Genomic DNA, 21,332 nt, shown 5'->3' with positions numbered 1-21,332 from the left:
CATTCCTGAACGCCTTTGGTGAGCCAGTGGGGGCTTTTGAGCACTCTTGCCCCCTTTGATTCTCAATGGGACTGTCACCCCTTGGGCTCAGAGGATCGTCTCCTTAAGAAATGACCACTCGTCTTGGACCCCTCCATTTCCCACAAAAGATTTCCTAAGGGAAGGGCTTCAGAGCTTTCTCCAGCCCAGCAAAGACCACACGGATCATTTCTACGTTCCTGTAGAAGGCTTTCACTTTCTGTGTAATGTCTGCTTGTCCATATTCCTGGCTTCCAGGAGCTTTGTTTTAAACCTTGCAATATTTGCCAGCCTGTGCACTCATCTCTCCTGCTGGGATGGTTCTCCCATTGGATGAGATATTTTTTAGATGCAAGCACAGCTATTATAATATCATCCTTTTCTGAATAACCTGTCTCCCAGCAAAAGGTTTCATCATAAGCCATTGTCCTGGATTCTTTTCACTGCTCCATCAACAGCGGGGTGGCGAGTGGCAACCACCCACAGAAGCTGGACGGGGAAGAGGGGTGGTGAACGGTGACCACCTGCAGAAGCCGGCTGTGATGACCAATCTCGGAGGTGGGTGGGGGGCACGTGCCCTGTGTACCCATTATTGCCAGATAGAAGAGAGGCTGGGGCTGTCCCTGGTTTCTCCTGCTCAGGTTGAGTGGGGACACTGGAAGTGTTGAATCCTGGTCTCAGGCTACATGACATGGCTCCATGGGGTGGGTGGGTGGGATTCCCAAGCTTTCATGTCGTGGGGGGAAGGGAATCCCCCATAGTTAGCAACAGACTCCCCCCCTTTCTATTTAATCTCTGGGGCCCTGAGTGTCACAGGGCCCGAGGCTCAGCACAGAGTCCATGTGCAGGTAATGCCAAGGTCTTTGTCCTGGTGCAGACTCCAGTAAAATGGAAAGCTCCTGTGACTCATGCACGGAGGAAAGCTCCATGGGCTGATTGGTTGCCCCAGACCTTTCCCTGGAAGCAGGCAGGAAGCATAGCCCTGCTGCTTTCAAGAGAGAGAGCCCCCTTTATAAGTCCTCCCCACCCAGAACATTTCTTGGAGCGATGAGGGGTGAAACCCATTGGCTTTTTCAACCAAGCAGAAGCAGCCCTTGTATGAAGCACAGCAATGGGTAGGCCAATGTAAGGATGGGCTCCCCACACCTCCTGACAAACCCCAGGAATCCTGTATGAGGCTGTTCAGCCTTGTAGCCCCATGCTGCTCTCAGCACTGCCAGAGAGCATGGCAAGCAGAGCAGAACAGTCTCACCAATGCCCTTTGGATTCTGGAGCATGTTAGTGCAGTCAGGTGGAGGGTTCAGCATCATTTCCCTCCAAACCTACCAGGGCTGTGGGATAGAGCAGCCATTAGCCTCTTTCTTCCTTTAAGCAGATGCCTCTGGTCTCCTCCTCAGTCCGTTACAGCATGAGTCCATTCATGTCTTGTCCTAATGCATCTGTTCCACATGGGTTTCTGCCAGTAGGGCCTGAGGGGATGGGGCTGACAGATGGGTATTGAACCCTGATAATATGGCTCTGAACTCCACCAAGTAGGGAATATCAGCAAGGCACAGGGACCTGCCTATCCCTCAACCCCAGCACTTCAGATTTTAGCAATAAGACCACATTTTCTAAAAGAGACCCAAGTGTCAAAGTCCAGTCCTGCTTGGAGGCCCACACCAGCAGGTGACATAGCAGCATTTGTCCTTCACCAGTAAGGCAGGGACTGTGGCAGAAATGCCACCGTCGTGCCCCTCTCCAGAGCTCTGTCTCTGCCAGCGTGAGAGGCTGGTGTTGAATCCCTCAGGGCGGGGATCTCCCTCCCTGTCTACATGACAAAAGCCTGGCGCCTGGGAGGCGATGCTCTGGTCACCTGGGGGGGAAGGGAAAAGCCCCGCTCACCAGCCCAGGTAGCCAGTGATGCTTTTTAAATTGGTCGGCTTGTGGCCAGTACTGGCAGCTTCTATTGGACCGGGCTGCTGAGGTCAGAAAGGTTATTTAAAGGCCCGGGTCAGGAAGAAGGCAGCCATTATCTGAAACTGGCTCTCTCCTCATCCCCGCGTCCTCCGAGAGCGCCCTGCCTCCAGAGGAAACAACAACAACCTCTGGATGATGCGAGTGAGTAACCTACTCGAGATCCGATCAGATATTTAGCTTCAGTAACTCAGATGCGTGTTGAAATGGCTACCTCAGCCACCCTGGTTTGCTCTATGGGATCCCTCTGATATTCCTCTGATACTGCTCTACCTTTTACCCTGTTTCCACCCTACCCCTGTAATCAATAAAGCTCTCCTTTGTGACCGGTGTGGGAGACTTATTGAGGGGTGGGTCTAAATTATGCCAAGGAGGCCCCTTAGGTCGGTGGACTAAGGGAGGCTTCCTAATCAGCCCCTGACTTGGGGAAGTGCCCCAAGTGCTTGTATTGGGTCTAGCACCCATTGGACGATCAGGCCTGCGTTTTCCAAGGTGCGCAGAGCCAGAAGTGAGTCCAGAGCCTTGGATGGTGGCAGCGGGACCCCCAGGCTAGCGGGTGTGCTCCAGGGAAGGGGGCGGCCGGACGGGAGGCACCCCAGGGAGGCACTCGGAGCCGGGAAGGTGGGCGGGCGCAGGGAGGTGGGCGGGTCAAGGCAGGAGCGCCCCCTACTGGCCCGCCACAGTGACTATGTGGAGTTTTTCTTTCTCCCCCACAGCAGGCGCCTGGCTGCCTTGCAGAGGTGAGCAGAAGCCTCCTGGGGAAGGGTCTGCAAACCTGAAGCTACCACAGAATTGCCAAGGGAATTTGGGTGGGGTGGACTCCCTGAGACCTGAGGAGGACTGCAACAGGGTGTCATCCACAGCAGCCTTTGAAAGCGCCTGGGGGATGCCCCTGAATCTCTTTATATCTTACTTTTCAGCTGGGAACAGACTCCCCTTCCCTCACTCGCCACATCTTGATGTTTCTTTGATTCTTGAAGAGGAGGCTGTCCCAGGGGTTCCCAGGTATGGTCCAGGCTTACGAGCATCTGGCAGTGAGGAGCCTCTGCCTTAAGAGCTATTGGCACACTCCAACCTCCCCTTATCATGCCCTCATGCCACACAGGTGTTGTATGTATGGTGTCCCTTTGTTGGGGCTTCAGCCTCTGCCCTCCTCCACTCTAGCTGGTCCTATCAGCCCAGGCCCACTGGCTAGGACCTGAATTCAAGGCCCTAGCTCCTCAATCTACTCGAGGCTCCTGGCCCTTTGATACAAGGGCACTGGGCTCCCAGTCCCTTAATGCTGCATCCTGTGGCGCTGGGGTTGTTGGGGCTTCAGCTTTCCCTGGCTTTGCCCCTTGTTCTCTAGCTAGACTGCCTAGCCTAGGACCACTAGGTAGGACCTGACATTGAGGCACAAGCTCCGCAGTCCACTCTGGGCTCTGTGCCCTGTATAGTTGCACTCACTATGACACAGGGCTCTCTGGCCCTTTAACACTGGGCCCTGTGGTGCTGGGCTCTCTAGCTCTACAGCTGCACCCTGTGGGCATGAATGAGGCCTCCACCTTCCCTACAGCCTCAGCCACAAACCACTGGAGTAAAACAGGACACAAAAAGTAAGACCTAGTCTATATAGAAAATAAATGTAAAGAAGCCAATCTGACTGATTACACTTCCATGGTCTCTGCCAATCTGCATAGAGCTGCTGCAGCTTCTTCTGGGAGTTCTCCCGAGTCCACCCTCTCTGCACCCTGGGCTCCTCTGGCCAGCAAAGACCAGGGTTTATGTAGTCCTGGCTTGAGCCCACTTCTGGTCACCTGATGCCCCGGCAGCAGGACTCAGCTTTTAAACCCTGCTCTGCTGGCAGGCTGTGCCCTGAAGGATCTGGTCTTAAAGGGGCCACTCTGCTTTCTAGTAACAGGGCTAGGGTTCCCTGTTACAAAGACCAATGGGACCAGCGTGTAGAAAGGCTCCAAAAGGAGAAGAAGAATTTAGCAGTTGTAACAGCTAAAAGTTGTGTCTGTGTGGTGAAGGTGATTGCTGAATGCTCTGTGAGGCTTAGACCAGGTGTTTCTTGTTGTTTGTTCATGCATTGTGAGCTGTATGCTGCCGCTAAGAGTTTAATTAAAGTAAAAGATTAGTAAGGCCTTGAAAGTACTAAGGCCTTGTAAGTAGTAAGGCCTTGTATGTAGTGACACAGTTAAAATTACCCTTATCAGAAAAATGCAAAGGCTTATACTGCTATTAGTCAGTCATAAAGAAAGTTTGTAGTGTGAGAGTGTGAGTAGCTGAGTCAACAGCGTAGCTCAGAAGTTATACATTGGCTAGCACATCCAGAAATCAGCAAAAGAAAGATGCAGCATTGTGAGAGAAGCTACTAATTTAAAGATTAGCTGCTGACTTAGATTCGGTGAGCCAGTAGATCTTGAGAAGCCTGAGGACTGAATACCAGGGTCCTTCCCGGTACCCCTCAGACAGAGCAGATCGGGGACGCCTGACTTCACTGAGCTTTGTAGAAGAACTTGTCATACATCAGACATCAGAGGGCACTGCCAATAAGTTGCTGACGTGAATTGTTATCGTCTGTCATTGTTGTCTTGTTATACTATGTGTAGTTGTGTGTTTGTTAGGTCAATAACAAAAAGTTATATAAAAATAACTTTTTATTCCTGACCACTCCCTCAATCCCGAACCCTCCTGCTGGTGGCTGGGACATAAATCAGTGTCACAAACAGGATTGAGAGGCTCTGGTCCAGAGAGAAAGGTCAGAATGGAGGGAGTTGGGTGGGCCCCATTAGTGGCTTTCCTTAAGGAAGCGACAGGGACGGAGAGTCCTGGGTGGGATAAAAATAGATTGAAGCCTGCCTGGAGTGACCCGGGAACCATACCCTATCAGTGGACTAGGTTTGCCACTGCCGCCCAGGGTAAGCCCAAGAAGGGGTGCCTGTCATGGCTGTTGGCCATGTGCCTGTGGTTAGGGGCCGAAGAGAATGCCCATTTCTGGGAAAAGGTCACCCGGCTGAGTAAGGAGTTAGAAGGCGTGAGGGATTCCAACAGTGTGGTGTGTGAGGCTGCCCAAGCTGCCCAGAGTCACTTAGAGACATTAGAATGGAGGGAAGGAAAGATTATGATCGCCCACGTGGCTGCTTCCCTCCAGAAGAGGGCGCAGTTGGCGCAGGCCATGGAGTCCCCCTTCAAGAAGGTGCAACAGTGCCTGTATGGCGAGAAACCAGAAGTTGAGCTCTGGAAAGATCATGGGGAGGGGACAGATGAGGGGAAGGAGATTGATGACAAGCCTGGTGCTGAACTGCCCCCGTATGTCCCCACCCAGAGGGAGGAGCTTGGCCAAGCATTCATAGATTCATAGATTATAGAGTCAGAAGGGACCCAATGGATCATTGTGTCTGACCCCCTGCCCCTGGCAGGAAAGAGGACCCAGGTCAGACAACCCCAGCCAGGTGATTGTCAAGACTCCTCTTGAAGACCTCCGAGTTCGGTGACAGCACCACCTCTCTTGACAGCCCATTCCAGACTCTGGCCACCCTTATTGTAAAAATGTCTTCCTAATGTCTAACCTGAATCTACTCTTCACTAGTTTGCACCCATTATTCCTAGTTACTCCCTGAGGTGCTCTGGAAAACAGCGTGTCACCAATTCCCTGCTGTCCTCCCCTGATAAATTTATAGATGGCTACAAGGTCACCCCTCAGCTGTTTTTTGTATAGGCTGAAGAGATCCTGATCTCTCAATCTCTCCTCATAGGGTCTTTCACGGAAACCACTAATCATGTGAGTGTCCCTCCTCTGAACCCTCTCCAGATCCTCCATGTCCCTCTTGAAGTACGGTGCCCAGATCTGGACACAGTACTTCAACTGCAGCCTGACTAATGCCACATAGAGGGGGAGCATCACCTCCCTCGCTCTGTTGGTCATGCATCTGCTAATACACGACAAGGTGCGATTGGCCTTGTTGATGGCCTCGTTACACTGCCGGCTCATGTTCATCTTGGAGTCACTTATGACTACAAGATCTCTCTCAGCCTCTGAGCTGCTGAGGAGGATATCCATCCCTCAACCTGCTGGGGATTCCTGCTTCCTAGGTGGAGTGCCTTACATTTATCTTTGTTGAATTGCATCCTATTACGTTCCGCCCATTGATCCAACCTGTCCAGGCTGGCCTGTATCTGCTCCCTGCCCTCTGGTGTATTCACTTTGCCTCATAACTTGGTGTCATCTGTGAACTTGGAGCGGGTGCTCAACACACCCTCATCCAAATCACTGATGAAGATATTAAATAATACTGGCCCAAGGACAGAACCCTGCAGGACCCCACTGCCCACCTCCTTCCAGGTTGAAAATGACCCGTCAGCCACCACTCTCTGGGTGAAGTCCCTAAGCCAGCTAGCCACCCACCTGACCGTGTAGGCATCCACTCCATGGCCCGTTAGCTTCCCTATGAGAATAGAATGAGAAACTGTGTCGAAGGCCTTCCTAAAATCCAGGTAGATGACGTCAGCCTCTGCTCCTGTGTCAAGGCAGTGTGTGACCTGGTCATAAATGACTATAAGGTTTGTCAGGCAGAGTCTACCTGCGACAAACCCATGCTGGTTTCCTTTCAGCATTGTTTCCCCTGCTGGGCTTTCACAAATATGCTCTTTGATGATTTTATCTAGTATTTTCCCAGGGGTAGAGGTAAGACTGACTGGCCTGAAGTTACCCAGTTCCTCCCTTCTCCCCTGCATCCAGTTCCTCCAAGTGCCTCTGCACCATCTCAGGGTCTATGCTTGGTAGTCTGGCATCCTGCTGCTGCCTCTCTACAATCCCAGTGAGAGACTTGTCCTGCCCCTCACTTAGGAAGACTGAGGCAAAGAACTCATTGAGGAGTTCAGCCTTGTCCCCCCTGTCTGTCACCAATTGATTATGCCCATTTAGTAGAGGTCCTATTCCACCCTGGGCCTTCCTTTTACTCCCCATAAGGTTTGTCAGGCAGGATCTACCTGTGATGAACCTGTGTTGGTTTCCTTTCAGCATCATTTCCCCTGCTGGGCTTTCACAAATATGTTCTTTGATGATTTTTTCTAGTATTTTCCCAGGGATAGAGATAAGACTGACTGGCTTAAAGTTACCCAGCTCCTCCCTTTTCCCCTTCTTAAAGGGGCCACATTGGCCTTTTCCCAGTCCTCAGGGACCTGTCTGGAGCACCATGAGAGCTCAAACAGCCGTGCCAGTGGCTCAGCAATGACAGTGGCCAAGTTCTTCAGCACCCGTGGATGGAGGTCATTCGGGCCAGCTGACTTGTACCCATCCAGCCCCTCCAAGTGCTCTTTAAGTAAGTCAGCAGTAACCTTTGGTGGTCTGGTGCCTTTTGGACATCTGTCTATGTTCAAGGTGGGGGGGGGGGGTTGTCTTGGTCAGTATTAAGGAATACTGAATCAAAGAACTTATTGAGGAGCTGTGCCTTTCTGTCTGCATCAACCACCAACTGACCTGATTTGTCCTGCAGGGGCCCTATGCTACTCTGTGCCTTCTTTTTGCTTGCTATATGTCTGTAGAAGGACTTTTTATTGTCCTTGATTGTTGTAGCCAGCCTAAGCTCCAGTCCTGCCTTGGCCTGCCTAAATGACTCCCTGCAATAGTGCACCAGGGTGGTGTATGCCTCTTTGGTGGCTGCTCCCTGCTTCCACTGCCTGTACATCTCTTTCTTGGCCCCCAGTCTTCCCTGAAGCTCCCTGTTCAGCCAAGGGGGCTTCTTTATCCCCTTAGCCCCTTTCGTGTGTAAGGGGATAGACTCCTTTTGTGCTACAAGGATCACTCCCTTGAGAAACTTCCAACCCTCTTGGACCCCCGTTAGCCCAATGCTCTTGAGTTCAGCCACCTCACTAACTAGGTTCCTAAACTTAGTAAAGTTGGCCTTTCTGAAGTCTAAAACTCTAGCATCACTGGTTATTTTTCTCACCCTTCACTGGATAGTGAATTCTACCAAGTGGTGGTCACTATCACCCAGGTTACTGTGTACCCCCAGGTCCCCCACGAGATCATCCCCTGTTGCTAGGACCAGGTCTAGCAGGGCACTACCCCTGGTTGGACTGGATACCATCTGGGTTAGGTGGAGGTCCTGCACACAGTGTAAGAACCTCCTTGAGTGTCTTGTTTTGGCCACCTGTTCCTCCCAGCTGATATATGGGTAATTTAGGTCCCCCATGACAACTGCCTCCCTCACCTGTATGGCATCTGAAAGCTGCTTGGAGAATACCTCATCTAGCTCATCATCCTGATGAGGAGATCTGTAGTAGACCCCCACTACCAAGTCCTTCTCCCTTGGCCCCCCCTGGATTCTGACCCACAATGTCTCAGTATTCCCCTCCTCCACTCCTGCCTTGATGACAGAAGATGTGTACTGCTCATTAACATAGAGAGCTACACCCCCACCTTTTCTCCCCACTCTGTCTCGTCTATATAACCTGTACCCCTCAATTTCTACTGCCCGGTCATGCGTAGAATCCCATCATGTTTCAGTTAAGACGACAAGGTCATACTGGGTGCTAGCAAGCAGGAGTGTGAGTTACTCCTGCTTGTTCCCCATACTCCTGGCATTTGTGTAAAGACATTTTAGCCCCCCAGTGGGTGCTTTGGTGTCCTTTTGTCTTGATGGTGTGTGTTCCCCTTAGTCCTTACCTAGTTACCAGTGCCTTGTTTGTGGCTTTCCAACCCTGGGTTCACATCAACCACCGGTTCCTCATCCTCCGTCCAGCCTAGTTTAAAGCTCATTCCCAGTAGTGGTGACTTGCTCAGGGCCGCAAGGGGAAAATACCCGAACAGAGCTGCGCTCCTTTATCCGTGTGGAGATTCAAGATATACAAGAGCAGCATAAATCCAAGCTGGGAGAGCCAATGATAGACTGGCTAGTTTGAATGTATAGTGAAGGGCCCTCCACAATATCAGTGAGTCATGCCAAGGTGGCCCAGCTCATCCTGCGCTCCGAGCTCCAGTTGAATCCGTTTGCAGGACGTGATGAAAATGTTACTTTTTTTTCTGCTGCACTACAGGCGACCTTTGCCAGTTATAGTAATATAGAAGAAGAGCTTAACCCCACTCCTCAGGCATGGGCCAATTTGGAGGAAGCTGTCCACTGCTTGTATCAGTTAGCGCTAACTGAAATCCTTTGTGCAGGAGTTTGGACTCATGTGCCAGATGCAGAAGTCATGACAGCACCATTGTGGAGGAGGTTTTGCTGATGAGCACCAACAGAATGCACCTCAGCCCTGTTGGCCTTACAGCCAGAGGTGGAGAATCACCCAGTAAGAGATGCAATCCGGTGATTAGTGCAGCTTCTGCCGATTTTGCAGAATCCAAGGCTTGCCAAACTGACAAAAACCACCAGGGCCATGGAGGTGGCCTCAGTAAAAGACAAGCCCCCTGACCCCCTTGAATTGTTGAGAAAAGCCAAGGAAGGCTGGCCCAAGACTTTGTGAACAAGAATGTGAAGAAACTTGTTAGCTGCTGGTTTCAATCAGGTGCAAATCAATAGACTGCCCACCAATGTCCTGTGAGGGCTGCGGGCTAAACACTGTAGCAAAGGGGCAAGGCCGAAAGTGGAACCTTCTATGCCGCCGGCAGTGTCACCAGAGGGATTCTCTGCCCTAAGAGTGGAACTGTCGACATTTTCTCAGGCACATGCGAGGCCGCCAGCATTTACCTCCCCTGATCATGTGGCCTAGGAAGTCCAGCTGGCCAGACTTCAAAGGAAAGGGGCCACTATGGGGGCGGTAGCAGGCCAGAGACCGGTATCTAAAGTTAATATTAGCCCCTTAATTCAGATACCGGTACAGACTCAATTAGGTAAAAATAAGAAGTCAATCGATATACTATTAAACACGGGAACCCCGGGTGCGATAGAACTGCCCGCTTAGCTGCATCTTGGGGCATTTATATAATTAAAAAGAAATTATTTTTATCACCTGCCAAAAAGTCAAGATGTGACTAGAGCCTTTCCCAACTGTCCCGTTGTCATTGCGTAGGAGAAAAATAGCATGGCAAGTATAGCAATGCAATTTCATAGGCCCCCTCCCTTGAACTTCCTGTAAGTGACAATACATATTTGTAGCCATAGAAGTTATCACAGGAATAATGTTTGCCCAAACCTCAGTGAGAGCTACTGCCCAAGACACTTGTGCAGCACTAGAAACTCTGCTAGCTGTGTATCCACCGCATATAGAACTACAGAGCACTAATGGCCCTCACTTCCACAATCATCTCGTGTATGACTAGACTGAGAAACATAGCATGTTTTAGACACATCACATCCCATCCCATCCCATCCACAGTCTAACAGATTGGTAGAGTGAGCCAATGGCATCCTCAAATGCAATTGCAGTTGGTCGCTGGCCCAGCTCTTAAGGACTGAGACTTACACCTAGATCGAACCATCAGTTGGGCCAATAACCGACCTTATTCTTGAGGTAGCCCTATGCAACAGGCGTTTAGATTGGGTGGTCCCTGTGAGCCAGCAGTAGAGTGACCTAGGGGTGGTAACCTGAGAAAGCTCCAGGCAGGAGATCGGGTGGTAGTGAAGCATCCTCAAGGAAATAAATGGGAGGGGACACTATTAGCAAAAAGTATGCATAATACCTGGTGGATATTTAAGTCAGATTCATCTAACAGGAGCCAAGCTCCTTGTTGAATTGTTCCTACAGATTAGATCTGTCCACAAATGCGGCCATAGCCATTCCTAATTGAGCCTGCTATTGAAGACGAGTCCTGCTCTGTCACCGGTTTGAATTGACTGGCACCATAAAGTGGTAGACTGTTATAATTGTATTCTTCTTACTAATGCCTTATTGTGTTTCCTGAGTAGAGCATGCCTACTAACCTTCTTATTACCCAGATATTAATAAACTTACTCCTAAAAATCTAAAGGAGTGGCCTGACCCAGAGGAGCATTCCCCAGAACTGCATATGCGCTCAGATGACCTTCACATAGTCCAGCCACAGTATCCATATTAGAAGAAACCTGCCACCCTGGAGCAAATGAAATCCTAGTCTCTGAGTAGAAGAAACAGAATAGTTTACTGGCTAGGTAGTAACTGTCAGTGTGCCTGTGGCACCAGTTATCATCCTGGGTTCATTCCCTACCTGAAAGTTAGAATGGCTAACTATAGACCACTGCTTATTTGCTTAGCACAAGGCTAAGAAAAAAATGCCCTTAAGACTAAAATCTGCGTTGCGCCAGATGGGAGATAGCTACCCCAGATGGCCCTCAGTATGTGGCACAATCTCCCTTAGTTCAAATTAGTAGCACCTTAATTAGATCAGGGACCCTATAAAGAGGATAGCCTCTCAGCCTACCCAACATGACCTGCGTACATGAACTACCTAATGTTTCCTATGTAACGATAAGGCAACGTGTTTGTTAGGAGAGACCAGGTCACTTATTGTATAAAAATGGTACCACCTGGGCTTTGTGCAATTCGTGTTGCTTAAGAGCTAAAAGTGGAGCTGTTGCTCTGCTACAATTAAGTAACCATACTATTGCCCTAAAATAGCCAAAAATTTCTTCTAAGACTATAACTCTCAACCTTATGATACCCACTTCATAGGTATCAGACGTAAACATGTCACGGTTAGAAAACTAGAATAAAGTAAAAGATAAGCTGAAAAGCCTTAAGGCAAAGGCTCAGCAAAGAACTCAGTTAGCCTTCCTTGCTTGAGAGGGTGAGCAAATCATCAGTTTAGCTGTCAATGTGCCCAAGACGTGTAAATGGTACAATGTGATTTGCACTGTTTGCATGTCACCAAGTATCACCTCAACTACATGGTTGACCATCTTAAGCATCATAGTGCTCTGTATTGCCCTAGTGGAAACATCTAAATAGCGTTTTAACTGTTGTTGTCATAAATCTGTTCATTCACAAGTCCATGCTATGCAAGTTAAATTTAAAAATCCCTCCCCATTCCCTAATGTAGCGCATGTGGCTTTAGCATCTCAACTGTAGCTATCACAATGCTTCAGTAAGCAAGGGGTGGAGTGTAACAGCTAAAAGTTGTGTCTGTGTGGTGAAGGTGATTGCTGAATGCTCTGTGAGGATTAGACCAGGTGTTTCTTGTTGTTTGTTCATGCATTGTGAGCTGTATGCTGCCGCTAAGAGTTTAATTAAAGTAAAAGATTAGTAAGGCCTTGAAAGTACTAAGGCCGTGTAAGTAGTAAGGCCTTGTATGTAGTGACACAGTTAAAATTACCCTTATCAGAAAAATGCAAAGGCTTATACTGCTATTAGTCAGTCATAAAGAAAGTTTGTAGTGTAAGAATGTGAGTAGCTGTGAGTCAACAGCGTAGCTCAGAAGTTATACATTGGCTAGCACATCCAGAAATCAGCAAAAGAAAGATGCAGCATTGTGCGAGAAGCTACTAATTTAAAGATTAGCTGCTGACCTAGATTCGGTGAGCCAGTAGATCTTGAGAAGCCCGAGGACTGAAAACCAGGGTCCTTCCCAGTACCCCTCAGACAGACCAGATCGGGGACACCTGACTTCACTGAGCTTTATAGAAGAAAAACTTGTCATACATCAGGCATCAGAGGGCACTGCCAGTAAGTTGCCAATGCAAATTGTTGTTGTCTGTCATTGTTGTCTTGTTATACTACGCATAGTTGTGTTTTTGTTAAGTCAATAAACCTTTCTTACCTTTTTACTCCTGACTACTCTCTCAATCCCGAACCCTCCCACTGGTGGCTAAGACAAGCAGTAGACCAGGTAGCATCTCCAGTTGGGCTTAAGAGTTGAGACCAGCCAGATGGCAGAAAGAGACCTGGGTGCAAGGAAGAATTTGTGGAGCTGATAGAGCTGAAGAGCCACAAGGGAAAGTTACAGCAGAGAGAGATACCACGTCTGATCCAACACAGTGGGGAGGGCTTTATGTGCAGCTTAGACCTGGTCAAGCACCAACCTGTGCAGAGAGAGAAGCATCAGTACTGCTGTGTCCCGTGTGGATGAAGACCTTCACCCATTTTCCTCCCTGGCTCAGGACCAGTGCATCCACTTGGGGAGGAAGACACACCGCTGCACCAAGTGCGGGAAGAGCTTTGCCAGCTGGCAAGACCTGTGACAGCACCAGTGTGGGCAGAGCGGGCAGCAGCAACACCAGTGCACTGAGTGTGGAAAAAACCTTCAGACAGCCCTCTGACCTGGCCAGGTACCATCGTATGCACACAGGGGACAATCCCCACCAGTGCTCTGTGTGCGGGAAAAGTTTCCCCCACTCTTTCAGCCTGGCCAAGTACAAGTACATCCACATGGTGGACAAGCCACATCTGTGTCTTGAGTGTGGGAAGAGTTTTACCTACCCTTCCCAATTGGCCAAGCACCAGTGTGTCCACACAGGGGAGAAGCCACATCACTGCTGTGAGTGTAGAAAGAGATTCACCCAATCTGAGACTCTGGCCCACCACCACTGTATCCACATGCAGGAGAAGCCACGTTGGTATTTTATGTTTGGGGACAGATTCATGAGATCCAACTCCATGGTCCAGCACCATCACATCCACACAGTGGAGAAGCCACATCAATGCTCTGAGTGTGGGAAGAATATTCACCCAATCTGGCTCCTTGGCCAAACACTACCATATCCACCCAGGGGAGAAGCCACATCAGTGCTCTGTGTGTGGGAAATTCACTAGATCCAGCACCATTGTCTGGCATCAGCACATCGACCTGGGGGAGAAGCACTGTGTGGAAAGAGCTTCAGGCCTGGTCCAGCACCAGGGCACCTATACCCAGAAACATCCATAATTCTAACAGCAGTGCAGGAAGGACTTGTGGATGCCTACCTGCTTAGTCCTCCCCATCGGCTGCATTCAGACAAGCAGACTCATGCTGCTGAATTACAGAAAGAGGTACCCAGCTTTCGGCCCTTGTAGGTTACTGCAGAACCCTGATGATCAGTCCCCCAAATGACACCCAGAGACTATCCTTGGCTGTCTTCCAGCTTCATCCTCCCTTCTGGTGTCAGGATTCCTGTAGAATCGTAGAACAGAAGAACTGGAAGGAACCTGTAAGATCATTGAGTCTGGTCCCCTGCTGTGGGCAAAAGGTAATTTGTCTCAAATGAGCTCAACAAGGTGCTTTTCCAGCCTTCTCTTGAACTCCCTTCTTGCCAGCACAGAGGCAAAAAAGGATCTTGGAGTCTCTATTGATTCCAAGATGAACAGGGGCCGCTGATGTGGGGACATGGTCAGGAAGGCTAACCGCACCTTGTCATGCATCCACAGATGCATCTCGAGCAGGTCCAAGGAGGTGATCCTCCCCCTCTATGCGGCACTGGTCAGGCCGCAGCTGGAGTACTGTGTCCAGTTCTGGGCGCCGCACTTCAGGAGGGATGTGGACAGCATGGAGAGGGTCCAGAGGAGGGCCACTCACATGATCAGGGGTCAGCAGGGCAGGCCCTACGAGGAGAGGCTATAGGACCTGAACCTGGTCAGCCTCCACAAGAGAAGGCTGAGAGGGGATCTGGTGGCCACCTATAAACTTGCCAAGGGGGACCAGCAGGCAGTGCTCAGGGTGAACAAACCCAGATCCCAAAGTCTCTCCTCGTAGGACCTATCCCCCAGGCCCTTGGTCATGTGGGTGGCCCTTCTCTGCACCTTTTTGAGCTTGTCCGCATCCTTCTTGAAGTGCAGTGCCCGGAACTGGACACAGTACTCCAACTGTGGCCCCACGAATGTGGAATGGAGGGGGAAGAGCACCTCTCTGGACCTATTGGCAGTACATCTGCTGATGCATACCAGAGCTCTATTTGCCCTGTTGGCAACTTCATCATACTGATGGATCGTATTTATCCTCTGGTCAATTGTCACTGCCAGGTCCCTTTCAGTTGCACTGCCAGCTAGTGGACTACCACCCATCATAAAGATATGGTGGGGGTTCTTCCTATCCAGATGAAGGACCCAGCACTTGTCCCTGTTGAACCTCATTGGAGTGCATTCAGCCCATAGGACCAGCCTGTCAAGGTCATTCTGGATCCTTGCCCTATCCTCACATGTGCCCACATATCCCCGCAGGTTGGTGTCATCTGTAAAATTAATCATTGAGCTTTCCACTCCCTTATCCAAGGCATTAATAATAATATAAAAGGGCATGGGCCCAAGCACTGATCCCTGGGGGACACCATTGGAGGCGACCCTCCAGGATGAGGCCATCCCATCGATTACAACTCGCTGGGATTGGCCACTGAGCCATTTGCCCACTCACCTCACTGAGCTCTCCAACTTAATTGTGAGAATTTAATGGGAAACCGTATCAAAACCCTTGCTGAAATCTAGGTAGAAGATGTCCACCTCCTGTCCCATGTCTAGCTGGTTAGTTACCTGGTCATAAAAGGACACCAAGTCTGTTAGACATGACCTCCCCTTGACAAAGCCGTGCTGGTTGTTTCTCAGTACCCTACCAGTTGCAAGCTTGTGGTTGATGGCCTCCTTGCCAATTTTTAAAAATATTTTTTCCCATGACCGAAGTCAGACTGACTGGTCTATAGTTAGCAGGGTCATCCCTCTTCCCTTTCTTAAAGATGGGTACCATGTTAGCCTTCTTCCAGTCATTTGGGACCACTCCTAAGTGCCACAACTCTTTAAACAGCCTCACGAGAGGCACTGCTATGAGTCTGGCCAGTTCTTTCAGGACTCTTGGATGCAGATCATCTGACCAGCCAACTTGACAACATCCAAATGTTCTAAGAGTACCTTCACCTGTTCTGAATTGCTTTTATGTGGACTGCTGTCATTGCTGTATTCTGTGGGCCTCTGGACAGGTGACGAGTTCTCACCTGGTTTCAGGAATACTGATGTGAAGTAAGTATTAAGGAGCTCTGCCTTTTCGCATGGATCAACTGTGGGCTTCCCCTCCATATTAAGCAGGGGTGCCACAGTAGAGCTTGATTTTTTTGCTCTCTATGTACCTATAGAATGACTTCTTGTTGTCTTTAATTTTGGTTGCCAGTTTGATTTCCATGCATGTCTCGGCTTTCCTCATCTCATGTCTGCAGACCCTGGCCATAGGAATGTACTCTTCTCTGGATGCTGAACCATTTTTCCATTGCATATACACTTCTTTTTTCTTTTTGACAAGTTCCCTAATGTCAGACGGGTCTCTTGGCCCCTTTCCTTCTTTTTCACCGCATGGGGATGGCATCTTTTTGAGCAGTGAAAATTTCCTCCTTAAGGAAGCGCCATCATTCCTGAACTCTCAAGTGGTCCAGTCACTGGTTGTGAAGGGCCTTTCTAACTAGACTCATGAGTTTACCAAAGTTTGCCCATCTGAAGTCTCTTGGCCCCTCTCCCTCTTTTTGATCATATGAGGATGGCCTCTTTTTGAGCAGTAAGAATAGCCTCCTTGAGGAAGTGCCATCCTTCATGAGCCCCCGAGTCATCCAGACACTAGTTGCAAAGGGCCTTTCCAGCTAGGCTCCTGAGTTTACCAAAGTCTGCCCGTCTTAAGTCTAGGACTTCTGTTTTGCTCATAGAGCTCCCAGCCTTTCAGTGGATGGTTAATCTGATCAGATCATGATTGCTGTCACCCAGAGCACCTCCAATCTTAAGGTTTCCTGCCATATTTTCTCCTTTGGTCACCACCAGGTCCAGAGTGGCTTTATTCCTTGTTGGCCCCCCAACAGCCTGTGTCAAGAACAGGTCATCTATAGTCACCAGAAGTTTGTTGAACTGCTGGAGCTGGCTGAATGATCTTCCCAACAGATGTCAGGACAGTTGAAGTCTCCCATGACAATCAAGTCTTTAGTCTAGTCTTACTCCTCTTCTTGCTGGGGAGGCCGATAATAAACTCCCACCATCAGGTCCCCTTCTCCCAAACCCCCTTGTATCTTGACCCAGAGGGTCTCAAAGGACTTCCCTGTCATCAAATGTAACTGCTGGGAGGGGTACCACCCCTCCACCCTTCTTTCCATCCCTGTGCTTCCTATAGAGCCTGTAGCCCTTAATATCCACTGCCCAGTCATATGTGTTGTCCCACCAAGTCTCGGACAGTCCAATGAGGTCAAAATCCTTGTCTGCCAGGAGAGTTAGTTCATACTGTTTGTTGCCCTTGCTTCTGGCACTCCCATAAAGGCAGCTGAGCATGCCCCTAGTCATCTCAGGTTTTCTCTCTCTGCAGGTGTCTCTGGGCAGTGCAAGTAATCTGGGCATCTCCTACATGAAGACCCTCCTCTGGGTCCTCTTGAGCCGTGGATTTATGCCCAGCAGTGGGTTTGAGTTCAGCAGCTGAATCTTCCCCTACTCCCCCAGGCTTGTCTAATTTAAAGCCCTCCTCATCACATCTGTGATTCTCGTTGAGAAGAGTTCCTTCCCTCTGCCCATGAAGTGGATACCATCTCTTGCATGCAGTCCAGTGTTGCTGAACTGCGTACCAAGATCAAAGAATCCAAAGCCAGCATGGTAACACCATCTCTGAAGCCTTTGGTTGACTCTTTCAATGCACTCCTCTCTCCAGTGGCTTCGGCCTCTAACTGGGTGGATTGAGGAGAAGAGCACTTGCGCCCCTAGTTCCTTGAGCTTCTCCCCCATGGCCTTGTAATCCTTCAAGATTCTCCCAGGGTTTTTTCTTGCCATGTCATTGGTGCCCACGTAAATGAGGAACACGGGGTAGTAGTCTGTGGGGTGAACCAGTTTTGGGATCGTGGTGATTGTTATGTCTCAGACTGTGGCCCCTGGAAGGCAGCAGACCTCTTGAGCAAGGGGGTCTGGATGACAGATAGCACCTTGTGTTCCTCGGAGCAGGGAGTCTCCCACAACAATCACCCCATGATGCTTCTTCAGTGGTGGCAATTGCTCTTGCCCTGTCCTTGGTGTGAAGGACGCGGATTCCTTCGCAATGGTAACTTTCACTGATTTCTTGAGTTAAAAAAACAAACAGATCTTCCAATGTGAAGATCTGAGAAAAGACAGAATAGGTCAGCATATTTTGACATTATTGTTTGCTATTTTAAACTTCTGGATTTATCTTCTGAATCACATATAAATGTATACACAACTAGCAGCACTAATCAGGTGTGGCACCATTTAAAAAAAAAATCTCATGGCTGTCGAGAGTGCCCAATCACTCTGGCTGATAATTACTTCTCTAGATTATTTCAACAGCACTGAGAGGATGCTACAAATAAAAACAAAATCAACAAAAGTGAAGCCTACACCCCATGCCTTTCCCAGCTAGGAAAATGAATAATGCAAGAAAGAGAAACACCATATATTTAATGCCTTAATTTTATTTCAGTCTTGACAAAAAAGGTCCACTGTCCATTGAGAAATGCAGTTGGCACTAAGGAAAGGGGTGGAGGGAATGGGAGCGAAGTTCAAAGCTGGATTCTTGCCTGGAAGGTCAGCACCCTGGACATTAAATCCTAAATTTCAGTTCCAAATTCAGTGGAGCCACAGCTCAGCTTTTTCCATCCTGAATTGCCTCTCCTTTGCCTAGCTCCCGTTTCTACTGCCCTTTTCTATTTTCTACCCCTTCACACCTAACTTGCCACCCTTTGCCTTTTTTTTGTCTTCAGCAAAACTCTGGGGACTATTGCAGAAAGGGTGTTGGCTCTGTACCACTCCCCAGGGATGGCTGTTTCCCCAGTCGGGCATAAAGTAGCACAAACGGCCTTTTTATATGGAAAGTAAAGTAACACGTCAGCAAAGGAGGAGTTCTGCCCACTCCCTTCCTCACCATCACAACCACAGAGCACTTTTCACTTCACAGCATAGAAGAGAAACCCTGGGGAGACCCTGTTGTCTGGACATGGACAGACATCCCTGCAAGGCCTAAAATTAAACCCTGCTGTGCAAAAAAGGACTTGCCTGTGCTGCCCCAGGGCTGCCGTCAGGAACAATCCCCTCCACCCACTCTGTTCTGTGCTCACTTCAAATCAAGGTGCTGTGGTCACCGGAGAAGGGAACTAGAGTCCATGACCCCAAGCAAATAGTCTGAAAACAGGTTGGGACATGCCCAGGGCTACCCCAAGAGGATGTTGTCATCTTGCCTATAGGCCTGGTGGAGAGAAGGGAAACTGGGAAAAATGTGCTGTAGGACTCTTGGGGTTGAGAAGGGGGCTGGGAAACTGAGTGGACATAATCCATCTACAGCAGGGGTGGGCAAAATATGGCCTGTGAGCTGGACCCAGCCCACCAGGCCATTCTACCCAGCCCGTGGGGTCCCTAAATTATTTAGAAAATTAACATTTATCTGCTCCTAGCTTCCTGTCAAAGATGACAGGAGCCAGGGGAAGTAGGATCCAGGGGAAGCCAGTGGCAGGGCCCACACTCCTGCTGTCCCACTCTTGGCCTCACCAGCACTGGCCGTGGGACACCAGTGCATGCCCTGCACTCCTGCCCAGCTGTCATTGCACTCCTGCGTGCCTGCTCACTGCCACTTCCCCTGCCTGTAGCTGCCATTTCCCTACTTTCCTGCCTGCTACTGTGGGAAGGTGTGTGTGTGTGCGCGCGCATGCATGTGTCCATGCAGTGAGGGAGGTAGGGAGTGAGGGAGGTAGGGAGTGGGGGAGAGACAGAGAAAGGAATGAGGGTGGGATAGTGTGTGTGTGTGCACACACATGCACACATGTGTGAAATGAGGGAAGGAGAGTGTGTGCATGTGTGTGTTTGTGTTCATAGGGTGAGTCCCACATGCAAACCCCACCACACAGATGGACCTACACCCCACCTTGCCATACAAGTAGACCCACACACCCACAACTCCTCACAAGCCCCAGCCACTCTCCCCCCCACAGCCCCCCCAAACCTATAACCACCCCCCATTCCTGCCAACCTTCTACAATATACAAGAGTAATACTTCATTTTAAACTATTGTGCAATTGTTGGACAAAAGGTGCCCACTTGTGGTCTCGGTCATTCAAATTTACTAAGGATGTAAAGAGTTAATACTAGCCTAGCGATCACCCACAATCTACCAGACAAACACACAAGCACACACACACACACGCCACTGCTTTAGTAGCAGTGAAGCACTGATGTCAATTATACTTATCCGAGGCACTGGGGTCTGCTGTCGATGGCCAGTCAAAGCTTCTCCGAGGCGGTGTCTTGTTCAGAAGGGGGTCGCTGGCTTTGTCCTGCTGATTCCATAGGTCGGGTGCTGGATGTGAGGGTGCCATTGGGGGTCACACCTCACTGCTTTTTATCCCTGTCTGGCAGACTTCTGTGATCACTTCAGCCTTCAGGCTTGCCCAATCCGGGGGTCACTTGATCCTCAGGTGATGTTTCTTGGTGGGTGATGTATGACAGCTATCAGTCACCGGGGTCTACATCTGTCGGTACGTGCAGTTTCAGCGGTTAGTTCTGGATTTTGATTATTTGCCTGTGGTAACGTTAGGGCTACAGGAGCAGTCAGTCAGCCCTAGGAACCAGTCTCCAGCTTGATTAACTCAAACTGTTGCACACAGAATAGAGTTTCAGGCACTGGTATTAATACTTTCCTCTTGTCAGTCTGCAGCTAGGAGCTCTTGTTAACTTGTAACTGCAGCCAGTTACACCTATTACTCAATCACTCACTCACTCAGACCCTCGCATTCATTCAGGAGACCAGCCCGATACAGAAAAGCAGCAATGCAACTCCTGTGCTTACAATTACAATTTCAATTCACATTTCTAAGAATTATTCTAATCATATGAGATGTGACTTATTCTAAAGGAAATGCATTCATTAAAAGTTTAAAAGTATAAAATATAAAATACAGAATGCCATTGCAAAACTGAGACAGATGAAATATAAATGCAATGTGAGAGTAACACACTGCACTAAAATATAGTGTCTTATAAAATGCTTATCAAATACAAGTTCATAAAAATACAATTTCATATCCTATAAAATACCTATTAAAATAAAATTTAATATCCATATTCTTATAATAGAGGGAGAGAAGAAGAGGGGAGAGGAGGGAGGAAGATGGAAGGAGAAAAGAGAAATGCTTCAAAAGTCGGGGGGGGTGCAGGCAAGGGGCTTTTGTTACATCAATGCTCAGAAGGGGAATGTACAAAAGGGGGCTTCCTGTTACACAAGCACCTCTATGTACACTACATAAACGCATGTAAATCAGGATAAAAATATTTTTTGAAATCCAATTAATGAATGTTGTAATGTTTGATTTTTTTAATATAATTTGGTATTTTTCTGGTTCCAAACTGGCAAAACCCCTTGCTAAAAAGAGTATTTTTGGGAGCAAGGAGCGGGAGACCTGCCCGACTGGTCTAACCTACATGGCTCAGGAGCCAAGGACCCATCTCCTCCCATCTGGTAGTTGACGCAGACAGAAGGGCAGAGCTCTTCAATGAGTTCTTCGCTTCAGTATTCCTTAATACTGACCAAGACAACCCCCCCGCC

General features: G+C 49.1%; 1 pseudogene; it reads left to right on the top strand.

The window, feature by feature from the left end:
• The window catches only part of LOC106723127, a 216,340-nt pseudogene that overhangs the window by 179,476 nt on the left and 15,532 nt on the right, over positions 1-21,332 (top strand).

The sequence above is a fragment of the Alligator sinensis genome, unplaced genomic scaffold (assembly GCF_000455745.1).
Source record: "Alligator sinensis unplaced genomic scaffold, ASM45574v1 scaffold968_1, whole genome shotgun sequence".
In the NCBI taxonomy this organism is placed as follows: domain Eukaryota; kingdom Metazoa; phylum Chordata; order Crocodylia; family Alligatoridae; genus Alligator; species Alligator sinensis.
Note: the sequence above shows the minus strand (reverse complement) of the source record. Positions and strands in the feature narration are given on the sequence as shown.